Source organism: Anabrus simplex, chromosome 10 (genome assembly GCF_040414725.1).
Source record: "Anabrus simplex isolate iqAnaSimp1 chromosome 10, ASM4041472v1, whole genome shotgun sequence".
Classification (NCBI taxonomy): Eukaryota; Metazoa; Arthropoda; class Insecta; order Orthoptera; family Tettigoniidae; genus Anabrus; species Anabrus simplex.
Genome location: NC_090274.1, coordinates 103,349,783 through 103,361,309, shown reverse-complemented (window position 1 = coordinate 103,361,309; position 11,527 = coordinate 103,349,783).

The window sequence follows — 11,527 nt, the reverse complement described above, 5'->3', positions numbered from 1 at the left end:
AATCCATGGTCACTCATTTTCAATCGAGTGGAAGCGCGCTGTCGGGTGAGAGCCAAGGGTGATGAATTTGGTCACGGAGAGAAACGTTCTTTTTTTAATGCCCATTTTAAACTGTGTCTGACTGACAATAAAAAGGATCTAGTAGAATGTTTCAGTCATTTCTCGTAAAAATCAAGTTATTAAATACGATATCATTTATGCGAAGTTATTCATGAGTAATGCATTGTGCGATATTAGACGTCGGGATTTCTAGTGAGGATTTTATTCCAGTTCTTTGTCGATGATAATTGTGGAGCTGGGAAACAGAGGTTAGTTTTGTGAATCAGGTTGGACCTGTCATTGAAACCGGGATATGATAGCCCGAGGAATATTTTATAATGTTGGGAATGGAAAGAAATTCATAGAAATCCACAGCGGTATCAATTGCCGACGCGTATAATTAGTGTGGGCATCTTGAAGTATAATCTGTGCATTTTGTTGGTTAGAATATCGTATTTGTTTAATTATGTCGGCAGAGTTTAAAGGGAGCATTTTGAGAAGTCAGTTAGGTAGAACGAACCGGGTGGTTTATGTAACTGCCAAGCGAGCATGGGGTGAGGGACCTCAGCTATGATAGCGGGAAAGGAGTGGACTTGAGATTGTACTGTAATTCTCGGCCAGGGCATACGTTAAAATGCTGGATTTAGTTGAAATTCATAGCCGGTAATGATCTAAGTATTGTGAAATACTGTAAATGGGGACGTAGTGAACATTTGAAATCACGAACTTCGAGTATAAGGAACAGAGTAACCCAATTTCAGGGTTGTCCAAAATATAGAGCGATGGTCGTGACGGTCGGTTTGTCTGTGAGGGGTGTGCAAAATTCATAATGGTAATGACGAGATATGACATCGTAATTATATGGCGAGTTGTTTGGTTTGTACGTAGATTATTAGAATATCCAAGTGTTAATAACGGTTAGGACTAGATTACAATTTTAAAGTGTGATATCACGAGACGAGATATATAGCTGGACATGAATGATGTAACAAATTCTTTTCCAGCCAGATAAACATCGCAATATTGAATTCACATCACAGCTGCGTAGAAAGTTGTGAAGTAACCAGAGTCCGCGGAAATAAAATTTACTGTTCTTTAACATTTCGATAAATCATTTAAATTTATTAAATTATTAAATTCAGTGAAACCACATTTTGAAATAACTTTAATCAAGCGAATAACTTGGAGATGCATTCTGGAAATTTTAATTTGTTGTCTGGGGAATATTAAAAAATAAAGTAAAGATAAAAGGGACATATCCGAAGGAAATGGATTTTCTGCCACAAAGTTTGTGAGCATTGCTGTTGTTGTAATTATTGAACTTTGATTGATTGAGCAGTGAATGTGCTGGGGATAGTAAAGTGGAACTTTGGTCATCAACCGATGTAACTTAATTGTGTTTAGCCTTCAGCTTAGAAACTTGGATGGTCAGGGGGTCATCAACCTCAGTGACTTAGATTAGGGCCATATGCCATTGTAGCATCATTTCCTTGCGGTCATCATCCACAATGACTTTAAAGTAACTTAGAAGATTAGATGTCGGTCCATGACGTAGACGCAGGTCACATCGATTCAATTAAGGGTCCATGCCGTAGAACCACTGTGTGGCACACACCGATTGGACGGCCTTAATTATAACCAGAGTCCAGAGTTCGTGTTACGAGGGCTGGACCATAACGAATCACTATGATGGTACATGTGGTCTCACATGGAAGCCGAATTTAAGGATTTCCAGACTTTCCTTTCTTAAATGATTAATAATTGAGACAATGGTTTCTAGTAAGAATGCCCATCAGGCAATTACGTTAAAGCCTCACACCAGTGTTCTGACATTTATGTAAAAATGATTGTGGTGTCCAGTGGACACAATTGACTTCTATGATACCATTGACATGCTTCAGAATTTTCCTGAATAAATAGGAATCTTTTAAACAGACCTTTCATTCCGGTAGATAGATTAGAATTAATGAATCCTACCTTTACCTCAGCAAGTGACGAAGAACCCGAAACGACCCAAGAGACAGATCTCATGAACTTTGCTGATAGGTAAGGAAGGTAGGTATCCCTCAATATGGACCTAAAGGGTTCAATATCTTTAATGTCAAAATAACTTGGTGCATGGGAAGAAGTTTATTTTAAGTCTTTAACAGCCTTGCAAAACTCCTTGGAGTGTTTTATCAATGTTTTGGTGTAAAAGATGTAATTTTGAGTTTAAAATTTATGAATGAATTGAGAGGTTTTGTATGTGGACTTTTCGGAAAGTTACTTACCGGTCTAATACGTATGTCATTTTGTATGTAGTTTAGGCATAACCCTTGCTCTGGGAAGTCCTGGGTTCATATTTATGTGCTTCTGTATTTCTTGGCTGTTTAAGAGGAAGTTACTTTGCTTTAGTAGTCCTTTCAAGTTTCTTTGTACTTTTAGGGTGGTGTCTTTCCAATGACCTTAAATTGGTTGTTATTGAAAAAAGTTTATTTTCTTAATGAATTTGGTTTTGTTTATTATTACAACTGTTTCTCCATTATTGGCTTTCGTTACGACAACATTAATTTGTCTAATTTTACGTTGAAGTTCTCTATCTTTGAATTGTCGGAATTCGATTCTAGTCCTTTAGTTACAGAGGGATTCTTTTCCTAGCTTCATACCCTACATCATTTTCAATATTGATTGGTAGGGTCTGTTTGGCTGTTTTCATTTCTACTAACGTTTGAGTTAGTTCTTGACTTTTATTGATACTATGCGAATTGTGATTTGGTCCTTCTCTTAACATTTGTCATTCTTGTTCTGTGAAGGTCGTGTTCGACAAATTTTTGACAGGAGGTGGGAGTCCATCATTATAATAATAATAATCGTATGGCCTCAGCTACCGTGTGCAGACATTTCGATTTGACGCCATCTGGCTGTCTGCTCGTCAATTTTGACGTTCCGTTTTACTCTAGGCCCACTAGATGGCAGACCGAGTAAACCGGATCTCTCTTGGGCGTCTATGGCTGAGATTTAATTAATTTTGTCGGGTAAATACCAAATGTACCACCAGAGATCTTTTACATGCCGACATCGTACGACATGGAGTATCGAATGGACTTTCTTCCGCCCTTCAAAAATCCAACTACCACTGCCGGGTTTGAACCCGCTATCTTGGGATCCACAGAGGCAGCTGTCTATCATTATTAAAGGGTGCCTTAAGCTGTGGTGTATTTTGTATTTTGTTTTGCTGGGGCATTGTTTTTTAGATTTTCTAGTTTCTTATTTAATGTGAACTGTTTCTTTTTCATTAGACTCTCTATTTTATCTCTACTGTATTTTTGTACAGAATGCCATTCTAGCAGTACTAGGTTTGTTGAAGCTGAAAGGTGCGCTAAATAAAGTTCCCTAATAATAATAATAATAATAATAATAATAATAATAATAATGTTATTTGTTTGACGTCCCACTAACTACTTTTTAAGGTCTTCGGAGACGCCGAGGTGCCGGAATTTAGTCCCGCAGGAGTTCTTTTACGTGCCAGTAAATCTACCGACACGGGGCTGTCGTATTTGAGCACCTTCAAATACCACCGGACTAAGCCAGGATCAAACCTGCCAAGTTGGGGTTAGAAGGCCAGCGCCTTAACTGTCTGAGCCACTCAGCCCGGCAATGAAGTTCCCTGTTAAGGAAGTTCTTTCTGTATATAAATTTGATTTTTCTTTTAATCCAAAGATGGTTGATTTTTATTTGTGTTGTAATTTGGAATACAGTACATATGTTGTTTAGTGAGTCCATTTTAAAAATTTTGGAATCAGGTTGAGGCATTCTTTAAGAAATGTTTGGAAGTTTCATCTGTAGTTTTTGATAGATGTTTGCACTATTTCTTGCTAGTTAGCATTCGTATTACAAACTGTCCACTTCATGGCCACATCGATGAATTCAATAAAAAATTATTGAACAAATTAATTTAAAACACCACCTAATCGATACTTTAAGATTTTAACCTACTTACTAATCAATTGTTTCATCTAAGCTATTTAAAGACAGCTGAAATGACCAATAAGTGGTCGAAACATGTTCTGTATATGATTTTTAATAATTGCGCAAAAAATAAGAAATAAAGTATCAATTAGGTGGTGTTTTAAATTAATTTGTTTAATAATTTGTTGATGGTGCCAACTAGGCAGCCTGCTGATCACTAGATACTACAGGCAGACTTATTTTAATTTTGTGGAAATTTCTCACGAGCCATGATCAAACCCACAAGTTCAAACCATGAGTGAAGTACAGGAGACAGAATTCGAGAATGATCTGGATGGACCTGTGTTCGCCTTGAACCCAAGATATTGGGATATCGAGGACTTCACTCCACGTCTTGTCTGCAGAAGGAGCTACTCAACATATAAATAGCAAAATCCATAATGTCGAGGATTAGGGGTGTAAAATCTAATTAAGCTAAACAGTACTTACTTGTCTTCTTCTCTGAAACAAGCGACCAACTGACTTACTGTGTGTTCATCTACAGCTATTTCGTTCTTAATATCGCTGGAATGCTGTAAGGAAAAAATATGCAAAACAAAGTAAGAAATGTAGAGTAAACAGATAACTAGAGTAAAAATTTATAAATAGACATGACATAGCTGACAAAATAAATGGCATAGTTGCACAATAAAAATTTTTTTTTTTCTCCCGGTGTAAAAAGGAAACAAGCAAACAAGTGGCAAGTCAATATTATATGAAGAACAGGAACAAGAAAAGGAAATCATTACAAGATAAAGAGGACAGCACTGGAAGAGGGAGCAAAAGAAGAAGAAACACTTGACGGATGACAGTAATCTCTGCAATTTCTTTCTTAGCTTCCTACAACTCCTGTCATCGTGTTCATCCTCTTATGTGTTCTTAAATGACTGGTCACGTGTTTGTTTCTCATGTTCCCACGGATGACTCTGATTGTCTGATGTTAACCTGAGAAAGGTCGATCTCTTGCCTACCATGTTCAAGTTCGTACAACAGTCAGTTGATGGACTTTTCATTGACTATAGACAATCTGAAGGCTTTATTAACATAGACTTACAATATTAACATTCATATTTTACAATTCAATGCTAGACAAGTCAGAGATTACTATCAGAATATGACGGCTAGTTGCTGGTCCAGTTAGGCTGTCTGAGAACAAAGAAGTTGTTAATTGATAGAGAGGTAGAGTCCTTAGCCTAGAAAGCCAAGAATAATGGCGAAGAAAATTTGATTTGCTCACCACACACCGACTTATAAACTGCAGGCCATCAGGATGAGCAGGGGACACATGATAGGGTAGTATTCATCAGAGATACAGAGCCACAGGTTTTGGTTTCGTCTTAAAAGGACTCTGTTCGGAGAGTTTAAAAATACCTCGTACATTTCATATTCATGACCAGAACAGCCTAACCTTTCTTTAAATGATCATTCAACTGAAGTAGTCTGCACTTGACTTTGTGTGCAATGTCAGTTTAATGTTCTCTTTCAGGTTTTTTGAAAGAGAGAAACCTTACACATCGTTTCCTCATAAGTCAACCTTTCACTGTTCTAACAAAGGTGAAAGGATTCAATGTAGTTAAATGTCAATAGAGCAATATTGAAATTAATTCATCAATCTAAACCTTACTAAATACAGTAACCTAATGCCGTATATTTTCAAACCAACAACCAGCGAAAGAGAAGAAACTCCCATTGTCCTGTGTAGCAAATAATGCAAGAAAAATCAAGGCTCCAAAGCACATGGGTAACACTTCCCTGGAAAACCTCAAGGCTCAATTCATCACAGATGAGTCTCTTCAGGATCGGCTGCATCTATGGATATGCCACGGAGCACATGTAGAATTTTATTGGCTTTAATGTAATATTTTATACCGGAAAGGCAACCATTTTTTCACAACAACAAAGCTTTAAAAAACAATCTATATTAATTTCATGAGATGAAATATGCTTGAAACAGGCGATTCTCCAGATATATCCATAAAATATTTTCAATGGACTGGTTATATGAAGATTAAGTAGGCCACAGGTGGGTGAAGACAGAAATGATGTTTAATTAGCTGTAGAAAATGAAGGCGAACTGAAGTGCGGGAGATAAGGTAGTTGAAACGTTAAGAGTGACAACATCGCAGGAAGGACGCCATGAAATGGAATCTAATAATGTCACTGACAGCACACTGTATGGGTTACGAGCGGTACATGCCGTATGTTTTGAGAGCAATATTGTTTAATCATCACGCAAGGCATTTACTGCGAGCTTGGTTTGTTTACCATCGTCGAGGCGAGCCGGCTTGAACTAGCTATAGGTGTGTGAGTGATGTAGATGGAGGAGCACGATAGGCTACGCGCCGGACATGCCACGTGTTGCCCGGCATGGACTGGCGTGTTCCAGAAGAAAACGTCACACCTTCTCAAATTTTCGACTTGGAGATTTTCAAAACTCCTGTGATAATGATCGAATCTACTCGAGAGATACGTCATTTTGTACAGGATCATGAACCGTGTCTAATTCTGAGTTTCAAGCAAATCTGTCGGGGGATCCTCGAGCTATTCCACTTCATACATACCACGATATCTAATGACGTAGGAGCACAAACCGAATATAAGGCGGGCTGGATAGATCCAAATAGAGCCCAGTCTGACTCACCACGCCGCATCATTGCTGTTCGTCGGGACAAGTATATATTCAAATTATACAAAGTCTTACATTCTGTCAGTTGAGTTGAACTTAGAATCTGTGCGCGTGTTGAAACCCCAGTATTACAGTGGACTTAGGTTCTGATAGTCGAGTTGAATTTAGAATCTATACGCGTGTAGAAACTTCGAGATGTGACAGGTCTTTATGATTGTGGAACTTAGTTTCTTACTACGTTACCGTTGTGGAACTTAGTCTCCGAACATGTGTTATGGATTTCAAGGTGACACGCTAATGCGTTATATTATTAACTGTGGAATTTTCCTAAAACTCAACTTAATTTCTTGATTAAGTAGGAGTGTTCACGAAAGTGTTTAAACATTTTCACTACCATAAATGCAATTGATTACCGATTATAAAAATGCATACTCGTGTGCTTCGACACAAGTGATTAATTCTGAATGATAATTCAAACTGTGTATATAGTATATAGTATAGTACTATAGTACTATATAGTACTTGCTAACATTATTTCTGTCTTCAAAGTGTTTAATAATTAGTGCGTGACTGACAGCAGTGTCTTTGGATAATCTCCTGAGCAGTCATTTATTTAAGTATCAAGTGCGACAATATTTAAGTGGAAAGCCATCACGAACTGTGCCTAATGTGTGAAAAATCTTCAGTTTCATTATTTTTCTTAACTTATGTTCATGAACTGTGATTTTATTTATTTCTGAAGTATATGCTATCCGCATGAATATTTCAATTCTATCTACAAGGGATTAGTAGAGATCGACTGCATATCACGACAACAGTGATGCCAAATAAATGTGTCAGGGGCTGTGAAATTGAGGACACTCGTGTGAATAAAGTGACGAGTGATTACTCCACAACATCGTCGAAGAGCGCCTATAACTTCAGATGCTCGAGTTCGATCCCATGTCAGACCGACGTGGGTGTACTAGTTTCATTTCATCGTAGCGAGAGTGGCCTGCAGAACGAGTTCCAGTGCAGTTACGCATGGTGACCTGGGAGTACGGGTTACCTGATAGGCGATGTTGAAGACGGCATATATCTACATTAAGGTGATATGCAAGTCAGCATGCATTTATCTTAATAAAACTTCATTCTGTAGTAAATTTTCAAGTTTTCTTGTAGATAGGACCCTTCCTCCTGTACCAACCCCTAGCTGAGAGATACTTAATGCCATCTTAAATTAAATGAAAAAGTTGGGCTCTATTTACTGGCACAACACGTTAGTTGTATACCTACCTTAACTCAGAGCATACCTTCTCATATGCCCATGTAAACTGGCATAATGAACACAGCCTTGGGTTAGCTGGCAATCTAAGTCAGTGGCGTCACGATGTTTTAGAAACAGGAACAATGGAATTGGATCAACATTGATTGTGCCAGATGTCGTACAGCACTAGAGTGTGCTTAAAGTCTTCTACAAGCTTGCAGCGAAAGTGCATAGCCTTTAACGAAGGACGCCAATCAGTTGCAGACGTGGGTCAGCCAGGTCATCCTAGTGTCAGTGAAGGAGAAGTGCATGCTCTTGCCGTGTTAATGGACACTGGTCGATGTCATTTGGTATGCGAGCTGGCCCGCGACACCGGGTTAGCCAATATGACATTGCTTCATATTAGAAGGAACACCTGGGCATGAGAAAAATTTCATCAAAATGGGTTCAGCGTGATTTAACGGAAATGCAGAAATGATTACGATACGAAGCTGCTCGTAACCATTTGGAGTACTGTAAGTACGAAGAAGAGGCTTTCTTGTACAATATCGTAATGCTGGATGAGACATGGGCTAAACGGTATGAGCCACAGCTGAAATGCTGATCTAAATAATGGCATCATTACGGGAAGCCAAGAAGATTGAGAATTCGTGAGAACCCCAGGCATGTAAACGTTATAGTTATAATCATGTATGACTGTGCTGGTCTTATCCTAATGCACTATGTTCCCCCACAACATACCATCAATACATATTTCCCATTATTTTTCACGACAACGCACGGCCGAATACAGTGCAAACGTGGCTGATTTGTTCGGTCGATGGGGCAGGGAATTGCTGTACCGTATACTATAAGCCGTTGTGACTTTGACTTGATTCACAATATGAAGGAACCACTTCGGGGCATTTGCTCCAGAACTGTTTCAGAGATTGGTCAGGCAGTAAACTGCTCCATTCGAACTATCAACATAACAGGCGATGCAATAGATATCCTATGATGTCCACATTGTTGGTAACAAGATGCACACAATGCTGTTGACTACTCTTAAGGACAGTAAATCATGGTATAACATTCATACCTTTTGCATGAGTTGTAATTGAATATTTACTACTATTACAGTTCCAAACTTCATATATGTCCAAAAATTTTCTATCTTCAAACTTGCTAAATGGTGCGCCGGCACAGATAGGTCTTATGGCAATGATGTGATAGGAATGGGAAGGAAGCAGCCTTGGCATTAACTCACTGAACAGTTCCTTACGCCGCCAATTAGGACCGAACACCGACATACGGAACTGCTCCGTACCAACCTATAAACGTTTGTAGTTTTAGTTACTAGCAAGTGATATGTCTTGCGCCGCATGTAGATTACTTCTTGAAGTTCAGTGAAACTTCAACACTAGTGTCCAAAAGTTAGGCATAATCACTAAACGAGGTCATACCGCCTGATAGGAATGTCAGACGGATTGCTGAGCTAACGGAAGCTGAATTGCAGACCGTGTCACACAACATGTCCAAAAAACCAGTTTCAGAAAGGCTGTGATAGCTACTAACAAAACTTCGCAATGTCTTCCACAAAAAATATGCTGTTAATAGGGTGTATGCTTACCCCTAATGGCCACACATGCTTCGCAGCGACATGGCATGCTCTCTATCAGATGGTCCAAGAGCTCTTGTTGAAATCGATGCCATTCCTCCGAAGGGGCAATCCAAAGGTCGTGAAGGGTCATTGGTGGAGGCTGACGGGATGCATTGGGGAGACGAAATGCATCCCAGGCATGTTCTATAGGATTCAGACCCGCAGAACTCGCTGGCCAGTCCATGCGATGAATGTCTTCCCCAGCCAGAAATTCATCCACCAGAGCAACGCGGTGCGGTCGGGCATTATCATCCATTAAGAGGAAGTCTGGACCAACCACACCTCTGAAGAGTCGAACATGTGGTCTCAGTACATCATCCTTGTCTCTCAAAGTGTTAACAGTGTTCCTCGGACCACCCACGAAGATGCGCAGGTCCGTATGGCCATTCAATATGATGCCGCCCCACACCATGACGCTACCACCACCATACTGGTCCTGTTCTACAATGTTCCTGTGGTTTTATCGCCTACCCGGTTCTCTAGAGATTAATGTGCGACGGGAATCATTCTGCAAACTGAAGTGAGATTCATCTGTGAAGAGCACATGTTGACGGCTCCACAGTAAACGGGCCCGTCTCTGTGCCGGAATGAGCGGGACGCACACCGCTGGACGTCGCGTAAACAAGGCTGATGATTTGAGCCTCCAGTACACAGTTTGCCAGGAAACAGCAGCCTGTGAGACAGCTGAAAGCCCGCCAACAATTGTCTTGCAGATGTATTCGTATTTCGTCGGGCGGTTAAGGCCAGATATCGGTCCTGCTGTGGGGTGGTTACCCTTGGTCGACCTGGTGCTGGCCTACGACTAACATCTCCTGTGTCTCTTAATCGTCTCGAAAGCCTGGAAATGACACTTTGTGGCACATTCAAGGATACGGCGACCTCGATCTGGGTCTGGCCTGCTTCCAGTCGACCGAGTATTCTACCCTGCAAAACGGGGTCCAAATGGCATTGTTGTGCCATTATGTTGTCACGTTCACAACGAGACAACACTCTGCACACTATAACAGGACAAACACGACTGAGGGAATATGGGACGCAGGCACTGGCTGTGTTTACCTCGCCGTTACGCCGCTAGTCAAAGCTGGGAACACTCCTTTCATATACAGAGTGAACACGTACGGTTGGCAGGTGCATATCACAGAGATAAGTTCAACCTCTTCAATATTAATTACGCGTTGTATAAGATATTATTTACAACATTTATTTAATAACGGTACCAGTTTCGACATTTAAATATCATCATCAGCCATAAAATACATTAACCACACAACTGAGAGAGGACATGAGCATTAAAATTGACGTTATGATACCTAAATACACACATCGTTTTAACAATAAAATATTTAAAAGTTTTGACATGTTATCGACGTATTGAAGTACCTTGAAACGCTTATTTACACTGTGTGCTGAACAAAATAGTAAAAAACTTCCAGCAATCACTTGACGTACTGTTTTCGTTGATCTGTTTATGTGCTAATACTCGAATAATCACACGTCATATTTACGGTTGCATTTGAATCTTTGGCGATCAATTTTCCGTCTTTTAAGACACTTGTTTTTCAAATTTCTTCAAAGTGAAAACGAAATTTTAGTTGATAACCCCCTGTTCATGTAAATAACTTGTAGAAATATGCGTTAGTATATCCCATTACCAGGGAACGGATTTATATGTACTAATAATTATTGAAATATGTACATATATATTTAGTTATTTTTATTGAAATATGGAATTATATATGGACTTAAAATTACACATACAACATTAATTTCTATTTAATATCAAAGTTCAAAGAAGCTAAAAATGTAGACCTACATGGAACATAATGTTGCACTTCTAATTTTAATATATTTGAAGAACACACAATCTTTTCTTCTCTGTTGTTAAACAATGGATTACAAAATGTTCTTTTAAGTGCTGGAAAGTGAATCTTCTCCTATTATCTCTAAGGACAGATTTATATTGACTGAAACTGCGTTCAACATCGGAGGA